This window comes from Lactuca serriola, chromosome 3, assembly GCF_051521515.1.
Source record: "Lactuca serriola cultivar US96UC23 chromosome 3, Lser_US96UC23_V15, whole genome shotgun sequence".
Classification (NCBI taxonomy): Eukaryota; Viridiplantae; Streptophyta; class Magnoliopsida; order Asterales; family Asteraceae; genus Lactuca; species Lactuca serriola.
In genome coordinates this window covers 192,151,703-192,170,002 of record NC_136410.1, presented here as the reverse complement: position 1 = coordinate 192,170,002, position 18,300 = coordinate 192,151,703, and positions in this window count along the sequence as shown.

Below are 18,300 nucleotides of genomic sequence, written 5' to 3'. Positions count from 1 at the left end.
GAGACACAGGGCACTACCGCAAGGACTGCCCAAAGACAAACAACAGGAATACTGGCGGAAGAGGCCGAGTTTTCGCAATGGGACAAGATGAAGCCATTGCGGACCCCACTGTTGTTACGGGTACATTTCTTCTCGATAACTCGTATGCATGCATTTTGTCTGATAGTGGAGCGGAAAGGAGTTTTGTGAGTCACGACTTTAGAAGCATGCTAAAACCAATACCACAATCATTAAGTGAACCGTTCATAATAGAAATGGCCAACGGGAAAACCGAAGGCACTAAGGAGATATATTTAAACTGCACCCTAACTCTAAACGATAATCTCTTTCAAATCAACCTCATGCCAGTCTCGATTAAGAGTTTCGATGTCATCATTGGCATGGATTGGCTGAGTTCACATCGTGCGGACATTCTATGTTACGATAAGGCCGTTCGCCTTAATCTGCCAACCGGCGAAACCTTCCTTGTCTTGGGCGACAAACCTAGTACCACTCTTAGCATCATCTCAAGTATCCAAGCTCAGAAGTACCTACGCAAGGAGTGTCACGCATTTTTAGCGCATGTTGTAGACGTGAAACGCGAAGTCTGGGATATCAAGGATGTGCCCGACGTATGCGATTTTCCCGACGTGTTTCCCGAGGACCTTCCAGGAATACCACCCGCAAGACAAGTCGAATTCAGAATCGGTCTAATCCCCGGAGCTACCCCAGTAGCCAAAGCACCCTATTGGTTAGCCCCAGCAGAGATGCAGGAGCTTTCCAGCCAACTAAATGAACTACTTGGAAAAGGATTCATCAGGCCGAGCCTCTCGCCATGGGGAGCGCCCGTGTTGTGCGTGAAAAAGAAAGATGGATCGTTTAGGATGTGCATCGACTACCGAGAACTCAATAAACTTACCATCAAGAACCGATACCCCCTGCCCCGAATCGACGACTTATTCGATCAACTCCAAGGAGCCAACTACTTCTCCAAGATCGATCTAAGGTCGGGATATCACCAGCTGCGAGTCCTAGAGAGTGATGTTCCTAAGACGGCCTTCCGAACGAGATACGGACATTATGAGTTCGTAGTGATGCCGTTCGGACTAACCAATGCCCCGGCCGTATTCATGGATCTAATGAATCGGGTATGTCGTCCATTCTTAGACAAATTTGTGATAGTATTCATAGACGATATACTCATTTATTCAAAGAATAAAGAGGAACATAGTCAACACCTGAGACAAGTCTTAGAGACGTTGCGAACTGAGAGACTTTATGCAAAATTCTCAAAATGTGAGTTTTGGATTAGAAAGGTAGACTTCCTCGGTCACGTGGTCAGCAAGGAAGGAATCCACGTGAACCCCTCAAAGATCAAGGCTATCGAAAACTGGTCTGCACCAACCACACCAACCGAGATTCGCCAGTTTCTAGGTCTTGCTGGTTATTATCGAAGGCTCATCCAGAATTTCTCCAGCATCGCAAAGCCTCTTACCGCTTTAACCCAGAAAGGGGTGACCTACAATTGGGGAGAAAAGCAAGATGCTGCATTTCATACTTTGAAACAAGCCCTTTGCAGTGCACCCATCCTTTCTCTTCCGGAATGGACCGAAGACTTTGTGGTGTATTGCGACGCTTCGAAGCAAGGGCTGGGCTGTATGCTAATGCAGAGGGGAAAGGTGATTGCATATGCCTCACGACAATTGAAAACGCATGAGGTCAATTACACCACTCATGACTTAGAACTTGGAGCAGTAGTCTTCGCTCTTAAAATCTGGAGGCACTACCTTTACGGTACCAAGTGCACTGTCTTTACAGACCACAAGAGCCTCCAACACATCTTCGACCAGAAAGAGTTAAACATGAGACAACAACGTTGGGTCGAATTGCTTAACGACTACGAATGTGAGATTCGCTATCATCCGAGAAAGGCAAACGTCGTAGCCGATGCCCTTAGTCGGAAGGAGTACTCTGGCCGAAGAGTGAAGTCATTAGCCATGTCGATCCATTCGCACCTGTCAGCGCAAGTCAAGGAAGCTCAAATAGAGGCCTTGAAACCCGAAAACGTGGCAGGTGAGGCCCTTAGGGGAATGGACAAGAACTTAGAAATCAAGAGTGACGGGGCACGCTACCTCATGAACCGGATCTGGACACCCAAGTTTGGTGGATTCAGAGAGGTAGTTATGAGCGAGGCACACAGGACCCCATACTCCGTACACCCAGGGTCAGACAAGATGTATCTGGATCTCAAGCAACTTTACTGGTGGCCAAACATGAAAGCGGAGATTGCTACATATGTGAGCAAGTGTTTAACTTGCGCCAAAATAAAAATAGAACACCAGAAACCCTCAGGTCTACTCCAGCAGCCTGAAATACCTGAGTGGAAATGGGAGCAGATTTCCATGGACTTCATAACCAAACTGCCCAAAACTCAGAGTGGCCAAGATACTATTTGGGTAATCGTCGACAGATTAACCAAGTCAGCCCATTTCTTACCGATCAAGGAAACTGATAGGATGGAAAAACTATCAAGAACCTATATCCGGGAGATCGTACGACTTCATGGCGTACCGATGTCCATCATCTCGGATAGAGATAGCAGATTCACTTCCAGATTCTAGCAATCACTGCAAAAATCCATGGGGACAAGGTTGGATATGAGTACGACATACCACCCACAAACTGACGGACAAAGTGAGAGGACGATCCAAACCCTGGAAGACATGTTGCGAGCATGTGTAATCGACTTTGGCAAGGCATGGGATGTTCACTTGCCTTTGGTCGAGTTCTCTTATAACAATAGTTACCATACTAGTATCAAGACCGCTCCATTCGAAGCCCTTTACGGCCATAAGTGCAGATCACCCCTGTGCTGGACGGAAGTGGGCGACACACAATTGGCAAAAGGTCTAGTCCCTAATAGCACCCTCACTGGTCCGGAGATCATCAGAGAAACGACTGAAAAGATTGTGCAAATACGAGAATGACTGAAGTCCTCAAGGGATAGGCAAAAGAGCTATGCCGATAGGAGACGTAAACCCTTGGAATTCCAGATTAGCGACCGGGTACTACTGAAGGTCTCACCCTGGAAGGGCATGATACGCTTTGGGAAGCATGGAAAGCTAAATCCTCGGTACATTAGACCCTTCGAAATCATCTCGAGAGTTGGTCTAGTGGCCTACAAACTCCAACTTCCAATCGAGCTTAACAAAGTACATCCAGTATTCCACGTATCGAACCTAAAAAAGTGTTTGTCCGACGAAACACTTGTAATTCCACTCGATGAAATCGAGCTAAACGAAAATCTTAACTTTGTGGAAGACCCGTCGAGATCATGGATAGGGAAGTAAAACGAACTAAGCAAAGTCGCATTCCAATAGTAAAAGTTCGATGGAATGCTAAGAGAGGACCCGAATTCACATGGGAACGGGAAGACAAAATGCAACAGAAGTTTCCGCACCTCTTCCTCAGTCCCTAAGACTTTTATTTTGTATTAAAATTTCGGGACGAAATTCCCTCTAACGGGGGGATGATGTAACAACCCGATATTTCAACTCTTTGTATTGACCTAAAAAGTCAAGTATTGTAACCATCTTGGGGTAATAAAATTTACTTTGAGAATAATATGCCCCAATAAGTATCTATTTAAATTCCTACTGTGTGTAATATCATTAAACCGGGATCATACTTAAAGAGAATGCTCAAATCCGGCTTCGTATATTGAAATTTAGATTTTTTTTTAAGTTCGGCTTAGCAGCAGACAGCTAAAAACTCGAATCGGAGATCGAACGACTTTTGGCCGGAATGACCTAAACAAGAATCGAAGGTCTCGACAATGGTATTTCAGCGGTAAAAAGTCTGGCAAAAACCGACGTCAGATAAAGAAGTTATGAATTTTTGAAGAAATTCCTTAAACACAATGAGTTATAAAATAAATAATAAAAATAATTTCGGAATTTGCCAACGGAGTCTAAAAGAAAGTTGTAGATCGTAGTCTCACCTACGCGTGGATATAAAGCCCATCAAAAACGGAGTTCGTATGAAGAAGATTTGAATTTTTGAATTTTATTAAATAAATTATATATTTATTTAATTCAAAAATCGAGTATTATCCGAAGAGGAGTCAGCGTCCTCATCCGAGGTACGCGCCGCGTACCCCTGTACGCCCTGCGTACCCGAGGGCCTTGGCCTCGGATCGTCTACGTCGCCCTATGCGAGGCTACCGACCCGTCCGACCCGCCCGTCCGTCCGACCCGCCGTCCCATCCGACCCGCCAGTCTGATCCGTCCCATCCGAAGCCGAGGCAGTCGAGGCTTCGGTCATGCATGACGTACGCGTACGCGCTGCGTACGAGCGTATGCCCCGCGTACGAGGCTTCTCAGACCCCCCTATAAATAGCATGCGCAGGCTTCCGAAAAAAATGCTCAATTCTCTCCTTTCTCTCACGAACTTGCCTCGATTTCCATGCCCGTTCAAACCTGAAGCCCTGGTCATTTTTGCTCAAGTCCCGAGGGTCGATTTTACTCCCGAGATTCCCGAGAATCCCGAGAAAAGTCCATTTCCCGAGGCGAAACTCTGTCCGGTTTTCCATCTCGCTATCTTCAAACTATCATGTGAGTTCATATCCCCCTTCGAACACTCTTTAAATACATTTTAAATGCTTTTATACTCTTTTAGGGGAGGAATACAAGTAAACATACCGTTATTATCGTGTATTTCATAAAAAAATCTCCTTTACTCGTTTCTATCAAATGAATCATTTGTGATTTAGTTCTATTATGCGAAAACTCTTGTTATACTTTGCATGCAATAGATTTATACAAAGTATTTAGTAACACCAAAGCATCTTTCGTTGTTAAACCGTTTCATATATTCTAAAACTCGTGATTTATGTTGGTCAAACATTGTGAAAAAGGATAAAACTTTGCATACAAAACTATCACTTTAATACAGACTTAGTTGAGAATCCATGAGACGTGTATATCTTCAAACACTGCCTTTTAGATAAAAGGTATCGCTACAAGTCCTGTCTATAACCAGAGTCTCCCGTTCAGAGAACGTGTCAAATGTGTATAGATCTATATGGGAAGTCATGATCCCGCACCCTGGCTGTTAGCTATAGTCCGTCTTTTGGGGTGACAGTTTGTCATAACGCTACGACGCCTGAAGAACGTCGCTACAGGCATATTATGTTCAGTATGGTTATAAAACTCATCGAATATACAACTATTATAGTACTTTTGAATAATGAATAAGTAGTTACTACGGTTATTCATTATCTAACAAACTGAAATCTTCTAATAGGTTTATTATATAAATCTATGTTTAAAACTTTTCTAAAGCATGTGGATTGCTTCAAAATGTTAGCCTTGAACATTAAACAAACAATAATTAGGAAAATAAGGGATTTTCTTGTTTCAACTATCTACGTTTTTCAATACCAACATTCTCATGCATTTCACACTTTTATAAGGAAATATGGGATTTTCTTGGAAAATATACACTCGTTTTTGGAATGGCATTCAAGGTTTCTAAATCACTTATGAACTCACCAACTTAATTGTTGACACTTTTTCTTTGAAATAACTTGTATTCTCAGGGAGTCGTTAAGCAGGTTTGGAAATCAACCTTTGGTGAATAACGCCCTGGCATTATTTACTTCTTTTGAAAGATATTTATGAATTTATCTTTTAAACATGTAATGAATACAATGATGTAAACATTTTTGAAACCTTTATATATGGTGGTGTGTACTTTCCTTTCTATAAACTGTTATGATACTGAATATGACATCCTCCGCCCCCGAACATTTCCGCCGTTCTGGTTTGGGGGTGTGACATGTAGTATGGGTTAAAATTGTAAGTAAACTGATGAAGGACACCAATTTGGTTGAGTTTTTTTTTCCTTTTGGTGATACTGATTGTTTATAAGTGGTCTGATACCAGTTTTGTATTTGCAATGGATTCGATATTCACTCCGACCGGTCCGGTACCTTTGAATTTCTCGATTCTCCTGATTAAGAACCAAACATTGTTTTCAGGATTTGTTGCATCCTCTTCCACCACCTGAGAAAAGCAAGGATGATATACTTCTTTTCTTCAAGCTTTATGATCCCATGAATGAAGAACTCCGGTACTTTCAAAATGTTAATTATATCTTTCAGTGGCCTAATGGGATGGGGTTACTTTGTAATCATATCATATGTTATATAATTTTTTGCAGATATGTTGGTAGGTTTTTTTGTCAAGAGTTCTGGTAAAGCAACTGAAATTACATCAAAATTAAATGAGAGGGCTGGATTTTGTCTGGATGAAGAAATCGAACTCTATGAGGTATGTTTTCTGGTGGTCTTGCATTGCATTGCATGTTTGTTTGTTTGTAAAATCATATTGATGTGTTCATGATTGATCAGGAGATAAAATTTGATACAATATCTGTGATGTGTGAACGTCTTGACAAGAGAAGCCTGTTTAGATCTAGCCAGGTATTACTAGTCTCAACCCTCTTCTTCTTTTATAATGAAAAACTTGCTTGCATATATATATATATATATATATATATATATATATATGTGTGTGTGTGTGTGTGTGTGTGTGTGTGAACAAAATCCTTTATTTTATGTGTTTCTCTCAATTCACCTTTTGAAGGACCTGGTACATATCTATATTGCAAAACTTGTAAGTTTTTTTTCCCTTTCTTTTTTGGGCAAACTACAGGAAATAACCTCCTACTTTATTACTCTGTATAGGCAATATCTGTAACAATTCTTTACCATTGGTACTTACACTAAAGTAGATATTCGCCCATAGATGTGATATAATTTCATTGATTGTTTTCAGGTTCTTGCACTAGAGTATTTACATTCTTTAAATATCATTCACCGAGACCTAAAGCCAGACAACTTGTTAATTGGTCCAGATGGCCATATCAAGGTAAAAAAAATTGAATTTCTGAATAAGCAAGAAATATATAATAAATATAAAATGATTATTTGTTACAGCTATCAAATTTTGGGTTATCGAAGGTAGGTCTGATTAACAGTACAGAGGCCTTATCAGGGGGTGCATCAGAAAACATGACCTCTATTTAAGGGGAATGGTTGTAATTTACAATTATACCCATTACCCTTTACCCTTTATTCAAATGTATTTCTGCTTATTGCTTACATAGTTGAAAGTTGAAACACTTAATTCCTTTTTTGTAGGTGCAACAACTGATTTGTTGTCTATTGGTGTTATTCTCTTTGAGCTGCTTTTAGCGATACCACCCTTTAATGTAGAATCTCCACAGGTACTCACTCACTCTCATAAAATCAAAATCTTCTTCTGATGCTTTGTTAAGTATGTAGATTTCATTGCATAAAAAGGTAATAACGTCTTATACCACACAAATTGTATTTGTGATTGAATGATAAGATTGTATTGCAAAGTATATACTTCAGATAATCTGATTAAAGGTTTCTGCAATAGAACTAGGTGCATAACTAGTTCTACCACACAAATTATGTTGTAAAAGATGTGTTTTATGATGAAAGTTGAGTGGTTTCTGCAATAAAACTAGGTGCATAATCAGTTGTCTAATACAATCTATTTCAATCAGAAGGTTATGGTCTTATGCTCTAACGACTTGTACCATGTAAATATAAATACATTAGAAGTGGTCTATTCGGTTTGTGTTGTAAAATGTATGTTCTGCTATAAGTGTAGTGGTGTTATACTTTCTTGATCCATTAGCTCATAATTATGCTTGTAAAACTTAAACATTTTCCTTTTCATTTTTGTTACAGATTAAAGAGTTCTTTTCGTAATTTTTCCTGGCCTGTTCTTCATGCAGCTACTAGAGTTGTGTAGGAGATGGGGAAAAGTCGTGATGCTGCATTTGCATTGGGTTTACATGACAACATTAATGAAGGAGAAGATGTTAATACATTTGCTAAAAATAGCGATCGGGAAGATGGAAAGTCACAAATTGAAGGTAATTTGGTGCTTGACTAGTCAACATCTATGTAGGAGTAGGACACAAAATACATGTTATTGCTTTTTTTCCTTTTTGTTTCTTTTGAACTTGTTTTAGGTCATAGACGCATTCGTTCTATGTCAAATGGGGTAGGTAACAAGGATACAATGTCAAGTCTATTGGATTCATTGATAGAGGTGGTGCATAAAACTATGGCATGTGAATGTGTTTATGTTCGTGTAATGGTGATTAAAGTACTTATATGGATGCAAAGCCCAAAAAAAAACTTTTGCTGAATTGGAATCAATGATTGCGTCAGTGCTCTCTGATCCTGCTTGGTCAGCTGCTTTGTTAAATGATTTTTTGCTCACTCTGCATGCCCGTTTAAGGTACTTGACTAATGAAATAATGTGATGTAATAACTAACTGGAATTTTTATAAAGCTATAAATATCTTTTTAATGTTGGTGGAATCAGGAGCCATAGTGTCTTGTTTGATGGCGGATGATTCGGGCTCTTATGGTGTATTTGCAGTGGTTGTGGGCGTGAAAAATGATTTGGGTCCCTATTAACATTTTATTTTAAAGAAGGGCTTATGAGTTATATAATGAATGTGGAGGTCACAACCTGCATCTGATGCACTTGGAAAAGGTGCTCGGTATGCATCTCAATTTCCCTATTAACATTTTATTTTAAATTTGAATATGTTTTTATACATTGTATGAATATAAATATATAATTTATTGAACAGGATTTTGGAAGATGCTACTTGAGGAAGATGGCAAGGAGAATATGGTGTCAAATTTAGTTTCTTTAATCTGCTACAGGTGGCAATTTCCTGTAAAATATAGACACCATTTGTAGAGGAAGAAAAAGGTTCAGGTAATGAAAGAAAATATGAACACTGAGTTTAAAATTACAAGCTTTTTTTTTTGTTTCTAGGGAATTGATTTTTCCACTGTAAATTTTAATCCATCCATTGAGATTTATTTGAACTGCCCATTATACCCTTCATTTAAGTTTTTAGATATTACAGGGAAAAAGATTCCAGGGCTAACGACGCTCCTTCCTTATTCGATCTTGCTTTCTTATCGGCTAAGATTCTTCATCTCACTCTCAAAAGGTAAATTGATTCTCATTATCTAATTCTGTTAAAACCATGTGTATGTGTACGAATTTTCAATCTCTTATTCTCAAGCACTGTCATTGCTATGCGAATGAATTGTCAAAGTTTAAAGTTTTGATGAATTGAACATATTGATTATGTGTGTGCGTATGACTTTATGATTCTCTGTACATGAGTATGAATTGTGGAATTTTTTTATTGTATCACTGTGTGAAGAATTTGTTGGATACAGGTCTGCACATGATAAAAAGCACATGAAGTATATAGGAAAAAATAAAGAACAGTGGCTCAAATTATGAGTCAATTTATTGAGTTTTTAGTTATCTATTTGAATCTCAAACTAGTCCTACTATGCTGAAAATAAAATACAACAAATCAAACTAGTCCACTGATTTTTGAGGAATTTGACAATTATGCCCCTAAGTGTATTTTTCAAATGCAAAATTTTAGTAAACCATTATACCAAACCAACAACCACGCAAACTCCACTGCAGGTGTTTACATTTGAGTAAAAATTACAGTTTAAATATAAATAAGGGTATAATTGTCAATTTTATTAAAAAAATCAGTGTATTATCAAAAATGTCTGTGGAAGTAACAGTTCCTCTTGTTAATATCCTTAGGCTTTTCTTTGTTTTTTGTTTAGGTCTTAAAGAGAGAAATAAATGTCCAACAACTCTGGTGGTATGGCTACTGTTTATTCATAGCACTTTCTAGTCTTCATAAACAGGTAACTACTTTAATCAAAGAAAATTTTCCCATATCAAAAATAATTAATTCCGATTTTGTCCTCGGGGAGTAGTTCACATAGACGTTAAGTCTGAAAATTTCCTTTTCTCTCTTAGGGCTTCCAAGGGCTATCTCATAGATTTCAACCTTGCAACTGTAAGTTATTCTTTTATAAAACTTTCTTTAGTAATATGACATTTAATTAGTAACCAATACACAAAACATCTTTTAAACAGGGTTTGCATCAGAAATTCGGATCTACAGGTGAGCCCGAATTTACATTCTTTCTAATAATTTACCTTTCTACTTCATTTGAAAAAATTTACCGATTTAAATTATCTTTTTACTTTTTTCACAGAAAAATCAAAGTCTAACAATGATGGAAGTTTTGGTCTTCCTCCTACAAAGAGTAGAAAATACACAAGCACCAAAGCTTTAAGAGTGATCAAATAAAGATGAAAAGCCAAGGTGCAGATGGTTGATGGTTCTGGAATAACCTCTACAAAAGACTCAACAAGCAACAAAAAGTTCATATATGAATGACACTGTGAGGATCTCGGAAGGTCCACTAGAGGTTTGTTCTTATTTTAAAAGTTTCAATTTTGTTATCATCAAAGTTAGACTTGAAATGTATTATATTATGTAAGAAGCATCTGGTGGACCTGCTGTGCACATATGCTATATATATATATATATATATATATATATATATATATATATATATATATATATATATATATATATAGAGTCAAGATCAAATAAGAAGGAAAATTTTGGTAGGAAGGTAAGAAGTTTTTTTTCTACATATTTTTTTAGCAAACAAACAAAATGAATCATCACATGATTCATTTGTAAGATGATTCATAAGAAAAAGTTATCAAAAAAACGTGTTGATGATTCATTTATACAATGATTTTGTTGTTATTCACTAAAATTGTCATAAAAATGAATATTTTCTTAATTTACTTAAAAATGAATCATGAAGATGTTTTTTTGAAAATTTTTTTCTTGTGAATCATCTTACAAATGAATCATCTAGTGATTCATTTATTTTGTTCGTCAAAAAAATATGTACAAAAGAAACTTCTTACCTTCCTACAAAAAAAAATCTTACCGGATCTATATCCTATATATATATATATATATATATATATATATATATATATATATATATATATATCTTTTTAACAGGAATAGGTCCAAGGGCAACTTATTTTGAATCATCAAATCAAGCAAATGTTGATCTTCTAATGTTGTTCTTTTACAGGTGGTTGGAATTGGACCTAAAGTTGGTTGTTGATATAGGAATAGCGGGTGCTCCAAATGCAGGGAAAAGCATGTTTTTAAGTGTTATTAGTGTTGACATGTAGTGTTGTTTGACATGTAATGTTAGGTAACTTGTTTGACATATGATATTTTTTTGCAATGAATTATTGTTCTTATGTATGGTATTTTATTTTGTATTATGATAATTTCAATTTGTTGTTTAATTTGAAAATTAGTAATTCTATAATTTTTTTTAAACATTTAAAATTATGAAACGCAAATACGTATCATCTTCATTTATGACAGGGGCTTTAATGATACGCAATGCATGTCCTAAACGCGCGTCGTAAGGTTACGACACGCAAATACGTGTCGTCTTCCTTTATGATAGGGCCTTCCTTGATACACATTGCGTGTCATAACAGCGCGTCGTAAATGCGTGTCATAAATGTGCGTCGTAAATGCGCGTCATAAATAGACGACGCGCAAAAGTGTGTCGTCTTTCGTTATGACAGGGCCTCCCTTGACACGCATTTGCGCGTCGTCTGAGCATTTTACGACACACATTGCGTGTCGTAAAAGGCTATTTTTCTAGTAGTGTAAGTCGCATTCTAAATCATCATTAAGTGTAACTTCTCCGTCTAATAAAGAAGGGATTAGGAACCATTTGTTCACTTCTGGATTGGCTACTAAATCTGGAAAAGATATATTACGAAATAAGAAGGGGTAGCACAAATGAAAGAGAAGCAATTGAGGGTAAGTTCCTAATGATACATGCTAAGGGTAGGCAACGAAGTTTTGGTACATCTTAAGCATAAAGACTATTTAAGTCCCATCTACAAAGGAAATTATGAAACGATCGAGGATTTCCGAAGCTATAATTTCTACTACGGGTACTCTTACATAATTGAAGAATATAGTTAGAGAGTCATTGTTGCAAATGGAGGCGATGAAAGTTGATGATAAATTAAATCACATAATCTAGATTGCATTTTGAGTGTTTAGAAACGATAAGTAATATCACTATTTATCAAAATATGTAATAATTCCAAGAAAATGAAGATACATGTGTGGCAGTCAAAAAAAGTAGTAAAATAAGATAAATTAATTAAGGTTAAAGGTTTAACTCATCAATAAGGGAGTTTACACGTAAATATTATGATTACTCTTTTGAAAAATTGTCTAATTGTCTAAGTCAAGACAAATACAGTCTAAGAGGAGTGAGGGTATTTATGAAAACAAGTTTGAGAATTTAGGAATTCACTGAAGATTGCAAAGTAGAATGCTATTATAAGAAAGGTGTAAAAATATTGATCATTGAAAATACTACATTCTCAATTTAGTGATTCTACAAAAACAATCATATGAAGGATAAATAGTCGTAACATTTAAAACTTTTTACATTTTTAAAGAAATGATGAAACATAAGAAATGTATTCTTCACATATACTTTCTGGATTTTGAAAATGACAAGAACAAGGGAAGTCACCTTATGTATTAATTGTAAGGGAAAATACAATGACAATTACATTTTAAATCAAATTTTAAATTTAGAACAAAAGAGCAAATGCAAATAAGGATTACTTGTTTAAAGTAGATTTCAGAATAAAAACAAAACATATATGATAAAAGGCGTAATTAACTATATCAAAGTTGACTAAATCAAAATTGTGCCTCATGACTATACATGTATTAATCGCTCAAAACGAAAGGGTAGACTTCTAGTATGTATGTGTATGAACATGGTACCAAGAGAAGCAAAGTAGACAGAAACAAAGTTAGACAATTTTGATTGCTGTTGATAAATTTTTAAGAGCAATACATATAGGTAGATTTAAAACCAGGTCAACATATATTTCAAACTTCACAATTTGATGTATGTTGATGGTTACATAGACATGAAGAAGTTTTAAAGTTTTTGCTAAGGTGTAACATCTGGATTTCCAAGTATTATGTTTGATCATTTATTTTTGAGTAAAAGGGAGGGACTCGATGAGTTGAGGCGTAGACTCGTCGATTAGGACCGCGATTGCTGAATGGATTAATGAACGGACTCGACGAGTCGGAAAGGGTGGACTCAACGAGTCCACGCTGTGGTCTGAAACCCTAATTCCCGGGGTCTATGCCCTATTTAAAGGCCTTTATGGCCTCCATTTGCGGCCACTGCACCCTTAAGAAACCCTAGAGAGTAGAGAGATCATTGGTGGTGCAAGAGGAAGGCTAATTCAACGTTTCTTGTGTATTTTAGCAAGAAGGAAGGAGGTAGAACAAGTTAAGCAGGTTGAGGAGCTTGGATCCACTTCTATTTGATCAGAGGAAGCTATTGGAGGTAACAATCTGTGCCATTCTTGTGTTTATTATGATTCTAGTGAAATCTAGGGTTTTCTTTATGCCTCTTTTAGTTGAATCTGGAGTATGTGAGGTCCCAAGGCGAGTTGGTTCATAGATCTGGACCTTAAGAGGTCCAGAGAGTCCTTACCACTCTGCTTTATGCCATACCTTTTGAGTTATGAGGCTAGGAGGCCATTTTAGAGGTTATTTCACCAAAATAAGCTTTGGGTGTGTTGCATGTGTACTAAGATTCAACCTTTACATGATTTTTATGCTTGGGAAGGTCAGATCTATAGACTAGAGAAGCAGATCTGTCCTCAGAAGGTCATTTGAGTATGATCATGGAAGCAACTCGCCGAGATCATAAGTGGACTCGATGAGTCGAGTCGGGGTTGCCCCGCGATTCGTGACAGGAGGAACCTGTCGAGTGGTAGGATGACTCGACGAGCCAAGAGAGGCTAGAAGGATTCAGAGGAACCGCATGGACTCGTCGAGTCGCCCATGTGCACTCGACGAGTCGGGTCAAAGTTTGACCGTTGACCCAATCCTTAGGGTTCTGGTCAAGACTGATTCAAGAGAGTTCCAAGAGGGGTAGAATGGCCTTCTACCCAATCTTTAGAGATGGTAATATGAGAGAAAAATGATCGGGGATGCTATTTGAATGATAGGAGGAGGCTAGGTCGGGACGTTGAGCACGAGAGTTTATCCGACTTCATTGAGGTGAGTCTTCTCACTATACTGTACCTGGAAGGGTACCTATGTGTGACCGGAAGGTCTTATATGCTATGAGATGTATGACTTGTATGTTGTTATGTGACATGTATGTGTTATGTATGTTATGTATGATAAGGACCGGAAGGTTAAGATGATACAGACCGGAAGGTCAAGATGATACAGACCGGAAGGTCAAGAGGTTACGGACCGGAAGGTTGGTACGGGTAGGATCGGAAGGTCTACCGGGATTCGGGAAGAAAGTCCCCTGAGACACTTGGATCGGAAGATCCCACAGAGATATGGTCTGGAAAGGCATATGTGTTGTATGTGGTATTTTGGGGAACTCACTAAGCATTTATGCTTACAATTGCTGTGTTATGTGTTTCAGGTACTCGTGAGGATCGCGGGAAGGCGCCGACATGATCCGTACACATTCATAGAGATTATGTTATGAGATTATGGGATTTGTTTGTTATGATTACATTGGATACAGTTTGTTTGATATTGTTTTGATGATTGAAAATATGATTTAAAAATGAAAAATTGTTTTGAAAATTTACGTTGTTACATAAGGTTTGCTAAAAATTCATGAGTAGAGGTGTAAACAAGACGAGTCGAGCCGAGTACTACTAAGCTCGAAGCCCGACTCGCCAAAAAAACTCGAGCTCGAAGCTCGACTCGAACTCGCCTCGAGCCTAGCTTTGAAGCTCAGACTTGACTCATGAAATACTCGATACTATCGAGCTCGGCTCGCGAGTTCGTTTCAGCTTGAAAAAAATTAAATAAAAATGTTCAAATCATCTCAAATTAAAAACATTTCACATCTAATGTCGCGAGTTCATAATAAATCATCTCAAATAAGCTCGCGAGTTCATAATAAATCATCTCAAATAAGCTCGCGAGTTCATAATAAATCATCTTGTTAGTAATAAATCTGAGATGACGAATGCGGAATATCATGAACAATCAAGAATCAATCACCATAATATGCAAGTAATCTGATAAAGAGTTTTTGTATATTGACTATCTCATGAACGTACAGAGAAAAAAACTAATCTGGTAAAAAGCTTACACCAAAAGTAAACCTAATGATTATTTATAGGGAACCATAAAATATCTACCATAAATAGAAAATAAAAGCCTAATATAAAACCAATGCCTTAGCAGAGCTCGATTAAGAACTTCTACTATAAAGGCACTGCAGGGAATCATAAAATGATTAACCCTAAAAAGGCTTCCCTAAATAACCAAATATGCCATATCAGTTTCAATATCTCAAATACACAACAATCTCCCCCTAGATGTTGAAACTGATGAAGATCACGATTTCCGATCTTCTTGGCATTTCTCCCCCTAAATTGTGATACTCATCAGCACATGGGGTCTTCAAAGCGAGAGAATTAGAAATAATCTTCCAAATACGAACTCCCCCTTGAATAATCATCACTCCCCCTTGAATCTTCAACAAATACCATGGAGAGAATCCGAAAAGTTAAGAAGAATCACCAACAATCTTCAAAACCCGTCAGATATGATGAAATAAATCCCTTTAGAATAAACCCAAGCTTCAAAAATTAAAACCGGAAAAACAACAAAAATAAATTTTGTAGTTTTCGATTTTTAAATTTAGACAAAAGAATAGAATAAGAAGCAATTTATTTAGAAGGGTTTGAAAAGAATAAGACCAAAGAAAAGAATAAGAAATGAAAATATTTTGGAAAGAAGGGGTTAAAACGGTAAAATCCCAAGAAATTGAAAGAACAAAGAATCTGGGGTAGAAACTGTCAAGATCCAAAAATTCCAATGGTTAAAACCATGAATTTTTAAAGAATTTAGAAATGAGGTTAATGCAGCCAATCTTTGTAACTTCCGAGGGCTGAAACTGTAAATGGAGTCAACTTCTTCAAACACGCTTTTGACTCCTTTTGAGTCTAGAAAGTATGTGGAAACTACCCATTTGTTCAAACTCAGTGGACCGAAACTGTAAAATATCCATCTTCATCGTTTAATCTGATGAACACATATTTTGACTTTAAAAAAGTGAAAATCAATTTCCGATCGCAGCTTTAATTTCGAGATTGATACTTCTGATTTCAGTTGTTGTAACAATCGATCCCCGTTTTTTTTTATAACGATTTTGATTTCTGAAACTGAAACTCCGATTGTGAATCTGTGAAATTCCGGTTCCAAATCCTAAAACTCCAAACAAAATCAATTACAGATGTTTTTCGTATACGAGCAACAAAACCCGATCGTCTATGAACTTCTGAATGTGACTGCAACTTTGAGATTGAATCACGAATCGAAAATCGATTGAAACATGTGAATGCATAAAATCAAAATCAATTTCAATTTGTTATAACTGCGAGTCCGATTTTGGTTTCTAAATGCGAACCTCCGTTGACCCAAAGATTGTAGTTGCTAATCGTTTGCAACAGCCGAGCCTTGAACGCGAACCTGTTCATATCAGAATGCAACAACGAGTTCCGATTTTGGAGTCAAAATCACAAACCTTGGTTTCCAGATGATGTCGATGCGATTTCATTTCCGATTCCAAATTGATCAACCGAAAGCCAATCTAATTCAATTGGTCAGGACCGAAAGCCAATCAAAGACCGAAAGCTTGATCAAGGACCGAAAGCAGGTTCGCTTCAAATCCAGTTGCAGGATCGTTCCTTCACGCTCCGATTTCAAATGGACATGGACTGAAAGTAATCAAGGACCGAACGCAGATTAAGGACTGAAAGCTAATTAAGGACCGAAAGCGAAATCAACCGAACGTTCGGCTGTGAACAGTAGTTTCGGGTTCGGTTCTTGTAGGTTCGGTTGATAATTGAGAGTTCGGTTCTTAGGTTCGCTTCTACATTCTGAGTTCGTCACCGTTCATTTACAGGAACCAATTTAAGCAATTGATCAAAGTTCCACTAAGACCCCTTTTCATTTTAATGAAGTGGCATTTTGTACCCAAAGCTCTTAACAGCGAAACTAACAATTTTTGTCAATAACCCCGAATCTAACTCCAATATGTACATAAATGCGAATTTGACCCTCCTAATTGCAGAGAACTGTCAGCCTGTACCCTTTTTGCTGAAAGATGTCAGATGACAGCTTTCTTTTTGCAGAAAATGTCACTTTTCACCCACCTTTTCACCTTTTTCAGCCTTTTGGTATTTCCAACAATTAAAAGATCAATAAAATTGATTTCTTCAACAAGATTGCATATCTTTGACCCAATATTCACTAGATTTTGTCCACATTTTCGTTTTTTTTATTTTTTATTTTTTATTTATTTATTGTTTTTTTGAAAAAGAACAAAACTTTTTATGGGACTTTTGGAACCCATTTAATGTTCAACTTTAAAATTAGTTTCTTGCACACCCACTTATTTGAAGAAAATCTATCATCCTCTGAAAATAATACCCGCTTCTTAGTTGGAAAACAAAAATTTCCATAAATTTCATTAAACCAACAAAATTCTCTTTTCTTTTCCTTCCAACTTCTAACATTTTTAACTGAAGAAAGATGAGAATCAGAGATTTTTTGAACATGCTTGACTTCAACTTTCTCAATTCTTTCACAAGCAATGGGCACTTGTACCTTGGGCATCCAAACTTTATTTATTTTACTCTTGTTCTTTCTCTTCTTCTTTCTTCTTTTCTGATTTCTAGGCTTCAGAAACAAATTTCTGATCTGAACAACCTTTTCATCTTTCTGAATCTAATCATCTGTAGTTGTTCCAATAGAACAAAACTCCTTCACTTTCACGATTTCAGAAGATTTACTTTGAGATTCTTCTTCAGAACAATTAGATTCGGACTGTGAAGCTACTGAAAAACTTGAAAAACTTGACTCCCCCTCAACAAGAACATCTGGAGTCGCTTTTTCTTCAGAAACTTGAAGAACATCATGAACTTCTTCAAGAACATCAAGAACATCTTCTTTTTCTTTTCTTTCTTTCTCTGACTTTTGTTCTATATGCTTTAAAAGTAAGTATTCTTTGATAATGATAAATTGTTTTAACAAATCCTTATCTTGCTCTACACAATTACTTTTAAATCCACCACTAGAGATCTGTGTAAAATCACCAATCATCTCATCGACATAGAGATTATACATCTCAATGGCATTCTTTAACATAGATTGTTCAGGAACATCCCAAAACAAATATCCTTCTTTAAGACAAAACTTTGGATCTGTAAC